We start from the raw sequence: 15,080 nt of genomic DNA on the forward strand, positions 1-15,080 counted from the left end.
CGTAAGGATTGTAGCTTTACGTGGTATCTCAGCCTTCGGAGGATAGATCTAGGGTTTGGGGTTGTGAATCTGCCTTAAAACGTCTAATGAGAAAAGAGACATAAGGGACTCACCGAGTTGATGAGTCGACTCGACGAGTCGGCTAGGGTTTTCCCCGACGAGTCTGGACATGAGTAACTCGACGAGTTGATAGTTGAGTTTTCACGACTTTCTGAAGGAACGAGGGGACTCGACGAGTCACATAGTTGCACTCAACGAGTCGGGTCAACCCAGACTGTTGACTCGAGTGTTGACTTCGGTTGACTTTATGGTTTGGTCAAGTTAGGGATTATGGAGACCATGGAGGAGTAGAATGGTCTTTTACCCATTCCAAGAGTAAGAGGGAGAGAGAATAGCCTTTGGTTTATCTAGAGTTGTGATTGGAGTGTTAATTAGAGATAATTGTCATATGTGTTAGGCGGAGGCTAGATTGGTGATTTGTGTACGAGTTTTGTTTGCTTGCTTACGAGGTGAGTGTTCTCACTATACTTACCTTGAGTGGTAATTTTGTGTAATCGGAGGGTCTTGTGTGCTTATATTGAGTATTGTGATATCCTGCATTATGTCTTTGTGATTTATATTGTGTATTATACTGAGTTTTATTGAGTTAGGACCGTAGGGTCCACCCGAGTTATGGAACCGGAGTGTTCCACTGAGACACATCGACCAGAAGGTCTTATTTTAGATATAGCCATGAGTGGCTAATGAGTTATGTGTGGTATTTTGGGGAACTCACTAAGCTTAGTGCTTACCGTGTTATGTGTTATGTGTTTTAGGTACTTCTCAGGATCACGAGAAAGACATCGACTTGATTGTACACATGAGGCGGAGTTATGTTTTGAGGATCCTGGATTGTTTTTAAACAATTTATGAACATGTGTTTTTGATAAATTGTCATATTGGGAGTTTTGTGAACTATGTTTATGGGAATTATGTGATTTTTAAAAATGAAAAAAATTGTTTGAAAATTTACGGTGTTACAGGTTGGTATAAGAGCCTTGGTTTGGGGGATTCGGATATACCTTTGGGTGTGTCTGGACTAAAACTGAGGATTTGAGAAAAAATTTCAAAAGAAATGATTTTTCTAAAAACGAGTAAGAGTTTTACGAGAAAAACGAGTTGGAGCAGTGCGTACAATCAGCCAGAGCACGAATGGTGATTTCTCAAAATACCCTTACTTATTTGTGTTATGAGATACTTATGAGATGTTAGGGATGCATGCTAGAGGCTAGGCATTTCATATCTTAGGGCTAGAGTTGCCTGATTAGTGATGCCTTAGCCTAGGAGTTGCTGCTATCTGTTGTTGCCTTGAGTATGTGTTGAGTAGGAGTATCTAAAGGGAATCACTTAAAAGGAGTTCTGAGTCGAGGGATAATCTTGGAGAGATATCTAGATGAGTACATGAGGAGTCTACTGAGAGAGTAGTCTAATATTCATGAGAGATAGAGTACTTGTGAATTGGAATCCTAGGAGGAGGACTTGGTGTGACTATAGGTTGGTGTGAAAGGTAGTATTGGGCCCGTACTACTGAAAACACCGGATCTGTATGCAACCCAAGTAAGTAGGGTATTAAGGAGCATGTAGGGGCGGGAAATCGAGTGTGAGTATGCTCGAACGAGTCTCTGATGATTTTTGTGTTGTGTTTCAGAGACATCATGGTGGGTACGCGCCATAACCCCGAGGGAGGCAGTGCCAGTGACGAGGAGATCTGCAAGATCATTCATAAGGAGGTGGTCGCAACTATCCGAGAGCCGATACCAGAGATGTTTGGATCTATTAAGACCACCCTGATTGAGACATTTGGTGAGCGTTATGCTTTTGTTACTGAGGCTGATGTTGCTGCAGCCATCGCAGCCATAGCCGCTGCTAGGACACAGGGAGGTGAATGGTTGTTGTTCCGGGAGTTCAGCAACACGAAGCCACCAGAGTTTGATGGGATATAGGATCTGATTGCTTATATGATATGGATCTCCGACATCGAGGGGTGTTTTTACACGTGTTCATGCCCCAAGCACTTGAGAGTTCGGTTTGCGCTAAACCAGCTTTGCTTGGGAGCGAAGGACTGGTGGAAGTTTGTGACAACCAGTTCTACTCCTGCAGACCATGCTACATTGACATGGGAGAGATTCACATAGTTGTTCTGAGATGAGTATGTTCCCTCGGTGGAGAGGGAACGGTTAGCCCAGGAGTTTCTGTCTCTCAAGCAGAAGACAAACTGTGACTAAGATCTCGAGGATGTTCCATGAGAGGGTGTTGTTTTGCCAGGAGCACGTGTCTACTGAGCAGGCACATGTGATTCGTTACCTGAGCAGGCTCGAGTGGCTAATGTGTTGTATGGGGTATCTTGGGGAACTCACTAAGCTTCATGCTTACCGTGTTATGTGTTATGTGTTTCAGGTACTCCAAAGGATCACGGGAAGGCACCGACGTGATTGTACACATATGTTCGTGATGACATGGAGGATTTTAGGATTTGTTTTATGATTGTGATCTTTTGTTGACATTAAAACACTTATGATTTTCTTGAAAGAAACAATGGATGCATTTTGTGTATTTTTTTAAAAGAAAATTTTGGTTGAAAATTTTGTTGTTACAGAGAAACCCTAGCAGAGTCGATTTTTGGAGCTTGTTACCCTCCCTCCTCTCTCTCATATTCATCCTCTCACTCAAGTGTGTTTGTGAGCCATTAGAGGCACTACACTTGTGGTACTTGCTTTCAAGAGCTAAGGAAATTCAAGGAACTAGTTGTTATTTCTATATAACAACAAAGGTATGTGATCTATTCTTCTTCGTAATTTTCCAAAATAATAGATTCATGCTAGGTTCCCTTTTGTGTTCATAAAGTTGTATGTCTAATAGTGAAAACATAGATCCAATTAGGGCCAAATATTACCTTTCACACCTACCGCATCTTCCTCAAGGTTAATCCTGATTCCTCCAAGTCACCACACTAAAACCATATACCAATCCTATGCTATATAACATACACATCCTAGGTTCTCCTACGAAATCTCAACTCTCCCTACTTGCAATACCAAGAACCTCAATCAACACCGTTGGTTGCCTTATACATGCAATTTTTACACAAAATAGGATCACATAGACCGTCAAATGAAGATTCTACCCTAAGTCCACAACCAAACAAGGAACATGAAATGAGGCCAAATCGATCATTCCAGGGCTATACAATCCTAATCGTATACAACTTAGAAAACATAAACTTAACAAATAACCGAGCAGATATCAATTCCAAGTAATACATAGCATCAAGTTCCACTAGGATATAAGGCATCACGTAAATCATGAAATTCTATCATATGATTTCTGAAGGTATCCTTAGCCCTAATCTAGCATGCAATTATCATATCAAGCATAATACTCATGATACATATGTATGGGTAATTTTGGGAACCACTTACTTGAGCTCGACTGATTGCACACATCACACCCAATCTCCTTAATAAAAACCTTTTTAGAAGTTTAACTTCATTTTTATTAGGAAAAATTATCATTTCCTCAGTGTGAGTTCTAACACACCCGAAAGTGTGCTCGAATCCCTCAAACCAAGGCTCTGATACCAACTTGAAAAGTCCCTAAAAAATAGTAATAAAATTTTCTTTTAAAAGTTTATCAAATCATTCATTAATTGTTCAAAATCAGCCCAAGTCATAATATTCAAAAAATCATAGTACAAATATATCAAATACAAAAAACATGAGGGGAGGATGTTGTGTCATTAACCTGGGCTCTTCCCTTTCAAATCGGAAGTACCTGAAACCATCAACATAAAGTGTAAGCACAAAGCTTAGCAAGTTCCCAAAATACCACATACACAAAACATACAAGTGTCATGGGATACCCCCATGGTCTTTCCTTGCAATGCCGAGGGCCAAATCCCGGTCTTACATACAAGTGTTAGGGGCTATATCCTGATCTTTCATACAATTTCTAGGGGCCAAATCCCTGTCTTTCATGCAAGTATCACAAAGACAAATAGCATACCACGTAACAAGTAATGGCTCGACATTGGTGCCTTTAACCCATGGATATAGTGAGAAAACTCACTTCACAGACAAATAAGCAAACTGAATAGCATGCCACTCCGTGATCAACTCTACCAATCACCTTAATAAATTGAATGACACAATCTCCGCATAAAGGCCAAAATACCAAAATATATCCCTAGGTCAAACCCTAGTAAAAATCCAGGTCAAAGTCAAAAATCAAAGTCAATGGTCAAGATGGACCCTCCACGTCGTGGAGTTCAAACGACAAAACAGACGTGAATCTCCCAGTTGCCATGTTGTGGCAAACTAAGCCACGCCGTGGGGACTGGATCCAAAACGTCTTAATGATTTAAGACGAATCCTTCAATTCCAAGGGTTCCAAAGTCCATATCTGATCATCTCTAATGTCCAAAAGGGTAAAGTTGCCACCTTTATCAATTAAGATCTACCACGAGGTCTAGATCTCAAGTCTTAGATCCAAAAGGCTAAAGAGTGGCAATGACTCATCAAGAACCACTTGATTCCTTGAGTCTCAAGCTTATTTGCTCTAGAAGAGCTTATAACACCAAAACCATCGTAAAGATTAATGCTTTTTAGACTTGCATGTCCAATGTAAGTCTTGGACTAAACTTAGGTCAAAAATAGGGTTTTATGACCACAATCTTACACATGGCACAAACCAACCATCAAACTTCAGATCCAATCCATGAACTACTCTAAATGATCCAGAGATTCATAAAGTTGAAAACATTATGAAGTCTCTCAATCCCATCTAACAAGATAAAGAAGAAATGGGACAAAATACAAGATCTAACACTCTATAATCAGAAAGCTTGGAATTTGGAGACTTACAAGAGTCCAAAAGATGTACAATAAGATGGTGAGAAGAGTTTTTTGCTGATTCCAAGTCTAAAAGTCACCTCCCTTTCTTCTAATCTTCAAAAATCAACACCAAAAAGCTTAGAGAGCAACAAAATGAGTTAGGGTTTGTTTGGAGGCTGAGAGATTGTGATGGAGGCTAAGGGTGAGCAAACCTAGCCATCACATCCCCTTAAATAGGGCGCAAACCCCATAAATGTAGGATTTCTCATTAAATAGTTGCCATGTTGTGACCATAAGCTGCCACACCATGGTGACCATTTAAAATCCGTGACCCATCAACCCTCACCACGTCGTGGGATGCCTTCACCACGACGTGATACCACCTAAAATCCAAAATTCATAAATTTTTATTACCTCCAAAGGTCCGGACACTATAGTCATGTTCGTGGTCGTGCTTCAAATTCATGTATATTTACTAGCTTTCTATGTTGTTTTATGTTATATTTTCCGTGCTATTTGTGTTTTTCATGCTTAATTTAACCTTTTTGCAAGAACTTGCATGTGAAATTATGCAATTTTTTTTATTTCGTCGTGCTATTGTGTTTTTATTAAGTTGTGCTCCTGTTAACGAAAAAACATGTTATCGTTTTGTTTTGTGTTCAGGTTAAGAAAAAATAATTTGTCTTGTTGTATTAGGCAAAAACACAAAACGAATGTTGGATTTGACATCCCTAGAATTAAATGTGAGACTGATTTCATTTTACAAAATAAATACTTTGGAATGAGTTGACTTACCTTCAAATGCAAAAAACCAATTTGACATAAATGGATATTTAAAAAAAGTTAAGAATTAATGGTACTATGGAGAAGTAGCTAAATGGTATTTAAGAGTGTTGAAGAAAACCAATACTAGGAGGTTGTTTGATAGTTGCTAACCGGGTTAGAACTGACTGAGTTAGAAGTTGATTGGGTTAAAAGTTCTGACTAGTTAACTTTGAAACTTGTTATTTGATTTTGTGTCTGACTGATAGTGCAAAATGATTATATTACCCTCAGACAATATTTTTTATAATAATTCTTTTATGATTTACCATTTAATTTATAACTTTGTATTTTTATAAAAACATTCAATGATGTCAAGGTTATTGGCTTGATATAAAAACATTTTTTAATAAAAAACATCTTATCTTATCTTCAATCTTTGAGCTAATATTATAAAAAAGTACATCACTCTATACAATGAGATTGTGTTTGCGGTCAAGGTTTTAACATGTTCAACTTTATACCAAGATTTATGACTAATTACACGTTTATAGAGGTTCTATTTATCCCATACCAATCAATCCTTTCACAAGAACCGAAAACACAAGAAATAAAAGGTTATCTTCTTGGACTAATTACCCAATATCCACTCTGTCCCAGAACCAATAGCAACAACAAATTGAAATATTCACAGCAACAAATAGAACATTTTACAGCAGAAAATCGAAAATTCTCAGCAACCATTCACAACAACAATGTAAAAATTGAGAAAAGAAAACTCATACACATACAACAACAGCATCAAAAAAATTCACAGCAAAAATTCGGGAACATTAAAGTCAGAATCGCACTTGGTCACACCTGGACGAGAACAGACGGCAGGTCTCCGGTTGTGAGGTCGAAGGAAGATGACGGGCTTTGGGAGGCCGTCAGGAAGAGCAGGGGAGAGGGATCGCTTTTCTATCAAGTTTCTTTTTTGTTTTTATAAAGGTTTAATTGAACTTGTATCCACTTCTACTTCCACTAGCCTATCAAAATGGATAAGGCTTGGAAAATGATTGAACTTAGATTATGGAGTTGGACTAGCTAAATTGGGTTTGGATTAATATATATATATATATATATATATATATATATATATATATATAGGGTAAAGTGAATATACCTAACAACCTTATATAAGCTTAGGTACCTAACCTCATCAAACTACGTCATTTTGCATTAAATTTTCATTGCAATCATCCAAGGTTCTTAAACTTCATCCCTAAACTTGATTTACTTCAAAAAAATTTGGAAATTCATCATTATATTTCTCCTGCATCCTTTCGTTTGTAGCGATAGATTATAAAGTCCATCAGGTTGTATTCGATAGAAAGACGTGATGTAAAAGAAAGATATTGGTGAAAGTCCAAAAATTTTGGAAGCAATCAAGTTATGGGGTTGAAGTTTAAGAACCTTAGGCAATTACAATATAAATATCATACAAACCGATGTGGTATTATGAAGTTAGGTACCTAAGCTTATATAAGGTTGTTAGGTATATTCACTTTTCCCATATATATATATATATATATATATATATATATATATATATATATATATATATATATATATATATATATATATATATATATATATATATATATTAGTAAAAGCCTTAAACCTTAGGGTTGCTGGGTTCTACTTAAATTATTAATTAGTAATTTACATTAAATTTTTTTTTGTTAATTAAAGTTTGTTAACTTACTTTTAATTGTTTTGGCACTTATTTGGGTTTGGATGTTAATTTCGATTATCAGTTGTCTTTTAATAGCCTATAAATAATAGATGATCAATGACAGATTTTTGAGGCTAAGCACATACACAATAAAATTTCATTCCTCATTTGTTTTTCCAATTTTCTGCAACATGAGAACATAGGAAATTCGTTCGAATCAAAGATATATTCTTGATTTAGTTGTTGTATCCTTAAAATAGAACTATAGACAAACGCATACTTTCTGCCTCAGATCACTACTAGATAGCTTTCCTATGATACATTTATTGTTTGTAATCTACTGTTCTAATACATTTCTTATTTTGAATCGAATTTTGTTTATAAATTTATATTATATTCGTCTGTTTCTGTTTTGTTACAAACTAGGTGTAAGACCCGTATATTATACGGGTTGATTAAAAAAACATTAAAATGTAAACGGAAAATAACTTTTAATGTATAATTTTAAAATAATAAATGAAAAAATGTATTTAATGCAATTTAATATCATATATATGATATTTAATACTTTAATATTTTACATATATATTTAATATTTTACATATATAAGTATATGACTTTAATTTTAAATATTCAAACAAACCAAAAATTGACAAGTGGATAATATTTATTTTAAAAATACTACAAAATGACAAGTGTCAAAATTTATGAAAGATTGACATGTATTAAAAAAAAACTTTCATTTATTAAGGAGGATTTTTAATTGTTACCTTTCTCGTCACATAATCCTTCAATAAAATTCTATAAACTTTCATTAAGATTACGTACAAGCATTGACATAATTTACATCACCAAAGAATCCGTTCTAATCATGATTTAAACGATTACCAATCAAATTTGATGCAATAAATATTTATAAAAAATAACAATTTCAATGTTGACAAATAAAAGATCAATTTTCTTTCATATTTACATTTTTCGGCAAAAACAAACTATGTCTCATGTTTCTAAACTCAATTACTACACAAATTAATTAAATATTATAATAACATATCATCTGCTTTTTCAAGATACATATACCTATTACAGATTATTAAATTGTTTCTACTTATTGTTCTGGTATAGAATGATATCGCCAACACATAATCATAGACACACAACGTTTAAATATGTACAACTTAGTCTTGCATCGTTTCACCATCACCAAAAACTTTGTCCACAATGTGTTTTTCCGGCAAACTTTCCGGTGGGAATATGACAAAGATCGAAGCCTATAAGTGTATATCTCCATGATTTCCGGTGGGCAAGGAAAAGGGGTGCGGCTAAATATATATGACTAGACATCACATTGGTATATATGAATTGGTCAACCTTTTTAATGTCGACAATTTTTGGGTCCTAATCAAGGTTACTATTTCAAAGTGTTGTGCATTAGAAACCTGTGCCCATAGTTTGTAGTTTGACGTAATACCAATTTTAGATTCATTATATTATATTTTAGGGATAGGGATGTCGATAAAAATGACAATAAAAATGATTGATCTAAATGATCAAGTTTTTGTGTTTTAAAAAAGTTACACCCCGTTATTCAATATGAGTCATTCTAGACATTTCATACTACCTTTTTATCACATTAAAAGTATAATTCTCTTAGGAAATAAATACATTTTGGATTGCGCACAATTTTTCTTTTTGAAATTTAAGAATTATTACAAAATCCGAAGATTAGATTAAAAAATTCAAGAAAATATTTTATTTTTATGAAAATCTAACAAAAAATTAAAGAAATATTGCAAACAGTAGATATAATAAAATGGTGACATTTAATTGAAAAATAGATGATATTAGACCATTTAAAAATAACCATTTTTAAACATGTTTTTTTAGATGACATTTAATTCTTTTTTATTATTTGAAATCAAAGTCAGAGAAGGGTGACTGTTTTTGAAAGTCTTGTTGTTTCTCGCCGTCAAGATACGCCAGATGAAGCAATAAAAGATAGATATTAGTATTTTTCTTTTTCCCGGGACAATTACCCCAATTTGCACAAAAATCCAGAAAATTTACCAATCAGGATAACTGTTGAGTAGAAAGCTGACACCACACTAGAATCCAATAGCGAGTTGTTGACGTAAAACCGCAATGAAAAAAATTGATGTTCAATAGATTCATTTTCAAACCCACACATATAACAATTTGTATTGTCAATATGAACACCACGCTGCACCAAATTCTCTACGAATGAGAATCTTCCTAAACATACCCGCCAAATAAAACATAACACCTTGATGGGAGCAAATTTTATCTATTCGATCTCGGGCCATTATATAGATTCGATTTGTGATCTAAAAATTTATGCACATTATTCACAGAGAATTCACCATCTGAAGCAGCATTAAACCTTAATTTATCTAGATTACTCATGAAAGTGTAGGATGAAATTAGAATATTTAGCTCATTCAACTCAGCAACCGCATCATGACCGCAAGGCATGGATTTCCAACACCATCATGTATTGTTCGGTATACATTTATCACCAATTTTGCATAATTTGGAGGATTCATGTGCATATAGGAATGGGAAACGAGATTGCAGAGAAGAAGAGCTAAGCCATACATCCTTCCAAAAGAGAAGTGTAACATTCCAAAAATCAAGGGTAAAAATTTCGTTTTTATTATGCCCAAAACATTCATTAACCTTTAATCCAACATCTAGAAGAGTTTCAAAATAAAACAATTATCTGAGTTAAAATCCCAAAATCACATATTGCAGAAAACACGGGTGTATGTGCTACGATCAAGCCAGGTCGTTCCATTTTGAACCAGAGATACCTGAAACCAAAAACCATAAACTGTAAGCATGAAGCGTAGTGAGTTCCACAAATACCACATACCATACACACAATAAACATATAGTAAACACATAGTGGGTCGGCCCTGTCATCAGGCCCTGTTAGGCGTGCCAAACCCAACAAATAAAGGGGTACAACAGGCTCCAATTACACTGCTTTAATGCACTAAAAAGTAGTACAAGGCAAGCAGGGTCGAACCACAGAGACACGAGACAAAAGTCTATACCTCTTTGCACAAAGTACTTTGGTCACAGAGGGTGATTTGTTTGCAAAAGCCAAACAATGAAAATAACAATCTACTTTAAAAACATGCACAAAATAAAATAGATTTGTAAACAAATTGTAAAAGTGCTTCCAGTTCTAGTTCTCAATGTTGTTGTTCAACTTGATTATGACTTGATGTAATTCATGATTGCTATTCTAAGTTGGTACTGAAAGATATTAACACACTCTAATACCTATCGATTGCCAAATTATCTAACCAAAACACGCTCTTTGACTAGACCTAGATTTACTAATTCAACCTAAACACGCTTTTAGATTGTATTAAAAAACTGCATTAAGTTTTGTACAAGCTTTCCAACAATGTTCATTTCTTCTCATACGCTCGAAAGTGTGAAAACATATGATATATGTTTTACAATAAGAAAACTTATTGCTTGTTACCAATTATTAACTTAATAGAACGATTAGGTGCCCTAAAAGTTAATTAATTGCACAAAAACTCAATTCATGAAAGTGGCCAATCAAACACAAATCAAATTCAAGGATTCTAGTTTAAACAAAAACATAATCACTAGAATAGAATCACAAATCAAGCATCAAATCATATGCTTCAAGTCAAGCAATCAACATGTTTTGAACAAGAACTAGAAACTAGGGTTTCTTAGCCACACATGGCTAAGAACAAATCAAACAAGAATAAAGATGGAATTGGAATGTTTAATTCTTACTAAAATGAAATCAAAAGTGTTTGCAATGATTAGGTCTTCTCAAAAGCTTTGAGAATTCTCCCAAAATTGCCCTAGATCGCCAGAAACTGCTCCCAAAACTGTTCTCTCTTTAAATGACGTCTTCTCCTGTCTTTTATTAAAGTTCACGTGCATGCCATGAGGCCATGCGTTTTTGGCATGGTCATGCCTTTTGCCCATGTGTTTTTGGCATGGCCATTTGTCTTGACCATGTGTTTTTGGCATGGCCCATGCTTTTTGCTAAAATTCCAAAAAGTCTTCCTTGTTGACTCCATCTTCAATCTAGCTTCACCACGAGTCATGTTGCTCAAATATGAGATGATAAAGGACAAACACGACCTGTGTCAGTGTGACAAGAACCGCATTTCAAACATAGTCCTTTGCTATGATGATAATTCAATAATGACTCGGGTTAATGCTTTCATTTATTCTGCCATGGAATGACCGGCCCATCTTCTCTTCATGTTCCAAAGCTCCATGCTCCAAGCATCCAAGCATCCATGCATCCAAGCTCCATGTTCCATGCTCCATAATGCCTGCAAAATAAATCAAAAATAGTGAAGTACCAGGCATTCTTAATTAAATATGCAATTGCCCTAATAATCAACTAAATGTAAGAATTACGAAGTAGAATGCTATAAAAAGACAGAAATAAACATGCAAAATAGGTGCATAAAATGCACCTATCAAACCTCCCTAAGCTTAGACCTTTCTTGTCCTCAAGAAAGAACAAAATTGAGAATCTACCTAGAGAAGACGATATGTGACTAAAAAGAAACTAAGATGAAAAGAATGGAAGGAACGAAAAGGACTAAATGGAATTAAGAGTGCATGCATGCAATAAAAGAAGAAGTAATGAAAATAACATATGTACAAAAAGATGTTTTTTTCAAACATTAATGCAATAAACAAACAAAACGAACATATTCAATCCAATTAACCTCATCATGTCATACAGTTGAAGGTGTATCTGTCGGGCCTTGAGATAACTTTACATTAACCACACAAAGATATATAACATGTAAAACAAGGTTTTTAGCCATTCCCTAATGCAACTCAACAAAATAAAAAGTTACAACACTTGTTCACTTTTACAGGTATTGGGTTAGCACATGGAACAAATTATGGTCTTACTCTTGTGAAAACATGTGATGCAAAATATGCTCAATCATTTTCATTTTACAAAGCATGACAATGACCGACTCCAGCTATTTGTTGACTAACAACAATCTTTTTCTAAAAAATATTTTCTAAAAATTCCGTAATATTTACCCAGATTGGTTACATGTTTCAAACCACTTACACCAGTCAAAGTAGTTTACACTCAGTCCCAATGTTTACAGACAAACATTTTTCCCAAACACATTATTCAATTAAACTATAAACATAAATATATACAAACTATCTAATTATATTTTTCTACAAATAAAGCTCATGGCTTTCTTTAAAATCCATGCAACGGGCTTCCAACCAACACATCCAAATCAGATGACCTTAGTGTGCTACATTTAAAGGGATCCCTCGGGTTTAGTTGCCCCGAACCTCAAAGGCCACATATTAGCTTTATTTGTTATTATTAAGTTCATGACTTTCTATGGAACCCGTGTAGCGAACTTTCAACCCAATCAGTCCCAAACAATATTTGCTTTTGGCAATTAGGTATGGAACCCGTGTAGCGAACTTTCAACCCAATCAGTCCCAAACAATATTTGCTTTAGGCAATTAGGTGTAGAACACCCCTCGGGGTTTACTTATTCGTGTCCCAAAGGTCATAGATTAACTTAATAATATTTTTATTTATTTATTTATTAAACTTTTTTATTTTTTTTATTTTTTCGACCTTGACTCTTCCTATTGTTGGGACTGATGTAAATGTGCAAAGACCCGTAGGTATAGTTGGAAATAATGTCCCCAAGCAGGGTATTTAGAAGGGAGTAGGTAGAAAAGACTTTTTAGAGCGCTGGAGGATTCGAGTCACTGAAATTTTATATTCATTTTATGACTCTTTTGAATTTGAAGTTTGGATATGAGTGAGCACTTACTACTCATAATACTGGCCGTGTGTTCCAAGGGCTAACCTATACCTGTCTTTATGCTTCGGTGTTGATAACCTTATCATTTTTTGTTTTGCACGAGTAGCTTTGGGAGACGTGTTCGTGTGAGATTAGGTTGCTTCAATATTTTTAATGAAAAACGAACAAGTTCTAATCTCAAGCCACGACTAATTTACCACTTCAACTTATTCAAGAAGATTAGGTTTCTTTAGATTGAATGTTTTTTTTTTGTGTTGTATGCTTTGAAATTTATGCATGAAAAAATGAAAAGAAGAAAAGTAATTTTTTTTTTGGATTTTTTTTGATGAAATGCATGTGGAAACTAGAGGCTAATGTACAAAGACCCCTCCCCAAGCTTAAGATTAAACATCGTCCACGATGCTCGGAGAGGGTAGGGCAACCTACTTACCATGAATGTATAGCTATATAGAGCATATGAACGAATTCTCAACAATTCTAGTCAAACAATCTTAGGATTCATGCATCAAACTTGAGATATGGAAGGAATATACCATTCAAATGCTTGAATTTGTAATGTGTGCTTGACTTTTTTTTTCACTTCATCTTCAACCTCAAGAAAAGTTGAGCTCTTCAATGGTGGAATGCATAAACAGAGGTAAAAGCTTCCCTTCTTGTTTACAAAATACTTCCCCAAACTTACTCTTGAAACCCTACAAAAGAATTTTGAAACCTAATACAAGAATCAAGTCAAAATTTACAAAAAAAAAACTAGGGTTTTATGCAAGATTCGATTTTGTACACTTTCATGGAGGGAATTCTACCTAGATGAAGAAGAAGATGGAGTTAGGAACTTAAAACAACAAACCTTTGAGCTTTAATGTTGGATTGATTGATGAAAGTCAAAAGTTTATGAGTGTTTAGGAGGAGAGAGTGCACGATCGTGAGTTGTTAGGAGGAAGAATGACATAAAACACATGATACAAGCCAGGCCGTGCTTTTTTATGATAGCCCATGCTTTTTTTAGCATGGGCCATGAGATTTTTGCATGGTCTATGCGTTTGTTTTTTGAAATGGGGGAGTTACGTCGACAACACACGGTCCAAAGGTAGGCCTTGTGATTTAAAGTTTTGCCCATGCGTTTTTAGCATGGCCCCTTGAAAACCTCGATGGTAGCGCACGATCTAAGGATTAGGTCGTGTGTTCTTCTTCTAGCTCATGCCATTTCAAGTTTGCCCATGCTTTTTTTTAAATCCTCTAAACACACACATGAGTTAAAAAATGAGGCCATGTGTTTTAGAGCTAGACCATGCGAATTTATATGAGACCATGCGTTTTCTCTCTGTTAACATCAAAAAAATCACGATTTTTTTACCCCTATCAATCTTTTAGATATAAAAAATGTTTTGCATGGACTTTCAAAAAGGCTCAAAAACATTGCAACACAACAAAATAAAGAAAATAAAAGAAGAATAGGAAGAAAATACTCCCCGAGTTGTCTCTCGGTTAGCCGCCCTTGTTTCAAGTCTTTGGCTCGACTTGGCCCTTGGAATATGTTATTCTTTGAATGTTAGGGCTTTCCAACTCAATGAACTTTTCGCCGCCTCCTTCAATGGAACACGTATCTTGTACTTGACTTTCTTTTTGCGTGGGAACCATGTTGGACTTAGACCCTTAATGACAACAATCGTCCAGCCGACCCCTTTCTTGTACTTGTCCAATAAGGTGGTCAAATCTTCATTATTTGATAAGGTGGTCGATTTGATGACCGATTGGGTGTCTTCCTTCTCGGGGTACATATCCCTTGAAGGGTCCAACAAATGTATCATTTTCGGCTCTTGTGGTTGGTCTACCGGCGAAAGGAGTTTCTCATTGGTAGTGGGTGGCTCAGCCTCTTTT

This window comes from Lactuca serriola, chromosome 8, assembly GCF_051521515.1.
Source record: "Lactuca serriola cultivar US96UC23 chromosome 8, Lser_US96UC23_V15, whole genome shotgun sequence".
Lineage (NCBI taxonomy): Eukaryota > Viridiplantae > Streptophyta > Magnoliopsida > Asterales > Asteraceae > Lactuca > Lactuca serriola.